Genomic DNA, 3119 nt, shown 5'->3' on the forward strand with positions numbered 1-3119 from the left:
TATGCTCAACGCAAACACCAAATAACAATTATTTAGGTTTAACACCAATCTCGATGCTAGAGGGAGCGTGCGATATTTGATCACATCAACCTTGGAAACACTTCCAACACATATCGTCAGCTCACTTTTAGCTAGTCTCCGTTTATTCCATAGCTTTTATTTCGAGTTACTAACACTTAGCAACCGAACCGGTATCTAATACCCTGCTGCTACTAGGAGTACTAGTAAAGTACACATTAACATAATGTATATCCAATATAATTCTATCAACCTTGCCAGCCTTCTCATCTACCAAGTATCTAGGGTAATTCTGCTCCAGTGGCTGTTCCCCTTATTACAGAAGAACTTAATCTCGGGTTTGGGTTCAACCTTGGGTTTCTTCACTAGAGCAGCAGCTGATTTGCCGTTTCATGAAGTATCCCTTCTTCCCCTTGCCCTTCTTGAAACTAGTGGTTTCACCAACCATCAACAATTGATGCTCCTTCTTGATTTCTACTTTCGCGGTGTCAAACATCGTGAATACCTCAAGGATCATCATATCTATCCCTGATATGTTATAGTTCATCACGAAGCTCTAGCGGCTTGGTGGCAATGACTTTGGAGAAACATCACTCTCTCATCTGGAAGATCAGCTCCCACTCGATTAAAGTGATTGTTGTACTCAGACAATCTAAGCACAAGCTCAACGATTGAGCTTTTCTCCCTTAGTTTGCAGGCTAAGAAAATCGTCGGAGGTCTTATACCTCTTGACGTGGGCACGAGCCAAAATCCCAATTTCAGCCCTCGAAACATCTCATATGTTCCGCGACGTTTCGAAAACGTCTTTGGTTCCTCAACTCTAAACCGTTTAACTGAACTATCACGTAGTTATCAAAACGTGTATGTCCGATGTTCGTAACATCCACAAACGACGTTTGGGGTTCAGCACACTGAGCGGTGCATTAAGGACATAAGCTTTCTACTGTCCGCATAATCGCCACTGTCAACTTTCAACTATATTTTCTCTAGGAACATATCTAAAACAGTAGAACTAAAGCGCGAGCTATGACATAATTTGCAAAGACCTTTTGACTATGTTCAGGATAATTAAGTTCATCTCATGAACTCCCACTCAGATAGGCATCCCTCTAGTCATCTAAGTGATTACATGATCCGGGTCAACTAGGGCGTGTCCGATCATCACGTGAGACGGACTAGCCATCATCGGTGAACATCTTCATGTTGATCGTATCTACTATACGACTCATGCTCGACCTTTCGGTCTCTTGTGTTCCGAGGCCATGTCTGTACATGCTAGGCTCGTCAAGTTAACCTAAGTGTTTCACGTGTGTAAATCTGGCTTACACCCGTTGTATGTGAACGTAAGAATCTATCACACCCGATCATCACGTGGTGCTTCGAAACGCTGAACTTTCGCAATGGTGCATAGTTAGGGGGAACACTTTCTTGAAATTTTAATGAGGGATCATCTTATTTACTACCGTCGTCCTAAGCAAATAAGATGCATAAACATGATAAACATCACATGCAATCAATAGTGACATGATATGGCCAATATCATTTTGCTCCTTTTGATCTCCATCTTCGGGGCTCCATGATCATCGTCGTCACCGGCATGACACCATGATCTCCATCATCATGATCTCCATCATCGTGTCTCCATGAAGTTGTCTCGCCAACTTATTACTTCTACTACTATGGCTACCGGTTAGCAATAAAGTAAAGTAATTACATGGCGTTGTTCAATGACACGCAGGTCATACAATAAATAAAGACAACTCCTATGGCTCCTGCCGGTTGTCATACTCATCGACATGCAAGTCGTGATTCCTATTACAAGAACATGATCAATATCATACATCACATATCATTCATCACATTCTTCATGGCCATATCACATCACATAGCATACCCTGCAAAAACAAGTTAGACGTCCTCTAATTGTTGTTTGCATGTTTTACGTGGCTGCTATGGGTTTCTAGCAAGAATGTTTCTTACCTACGCAAAACCACAACGTGATATGCCAATTGCTATTTACCCTTCATAAGGACCCTTTTCATCGAATCCGTTCCGACTAAAGTGGGAGAGACTGGCACCCGCTAGCCACCTTATGCACCAAGTGCATGTCAGTCGGTGGAACCTGTCTCACGTAAGAGTACGTGTAAGGTCGGTCCGGGCCGCTTCATCCCACAATACCGTCGAAACAATATTGGACTAGTAACGGTAAGCATATTGAACAAAATCAACGCCCACAACTACTTTGTGTTCTACTCGTGCAAAGAATCTACGCAATAGACCTAGCTCATGATGCCACTGTTGGGGAACGTAGCAGAAATTCAAAATTTTCCTACGTGTCACCAAGATCTATCTATGGAGAGACTAGCAACGAGGGGAAGGAGAGTGCATCTACATACCCTTGTAGATCGCTAAGCGGAAGCGTTCAAGAGAACGGGGTTGAAGGAGTCGTACTCGTCGTGATCCAAATCACCGGAGATCCTAGTGCCGAACGGACGGCACCTCCGCGTTCAACACACGTACAGCCCGGTGACGTCTCCCATGCCTTGATCCAGCAAGGAGAGAGGGAGAGGTTGAGGAAGACTCCATCCAGCAGCAGCACGACGGTGTGGTGGTGGTGGAGGAGCATGACAATCCTGCAGGGCTTCGCCAAGCACCGCGGGAGAGGAGGAGGACTTGGGAGAGGGGGAGGGCTGCGCGAGAACTTTTGTAAAGCTCCCATGCGCCTCCCCACTATATATAGGTGTGGAGGGGGCTGGTTCCTTTCCCTCCAAGTCCATTGGGGCGTTGGCAAAGGTGGGAGGAAAGAAATCCCATCATTTCCTTCCCCACCGATTGTTATCCCCCCTTTTTAGGGATCTTGATCTTATCCCTTCGGGATATGATCTTATTCCTTCTAAGGGGGAATCTTGGTGCGCCTTGACCAGGGGTGTGGGGCCTTGCCCCCACTACCCACGTTCATGTGGGTCCCCCCATGCAGGTGGGCCCCACTCCGGAACCTTCTAGAACCTTCCCGGTACAATACCGAAAATTCTCAAACATTTTCCGGTAGCCAAAATAGGACTTCGCATATATAAATCTTTACCTCCGGACCATTCCGGAAC

This window comes from Triticum aestivum, chromosome 6B, assembly GCF_018294505.1.
Source record: "Triticum aestivum cultivar Chinese Spring chromosome 6B, IWGSC CS RefSeq v2.1, whole genome shotgun sequence".
In the NCBI taxonomy this organism is placed as follows: Eukaryota; Viridiplantae; Streptophyta; class Magnoliopsida; order Poales; family Poaceae; genus Triticum; species Triticum aestivum.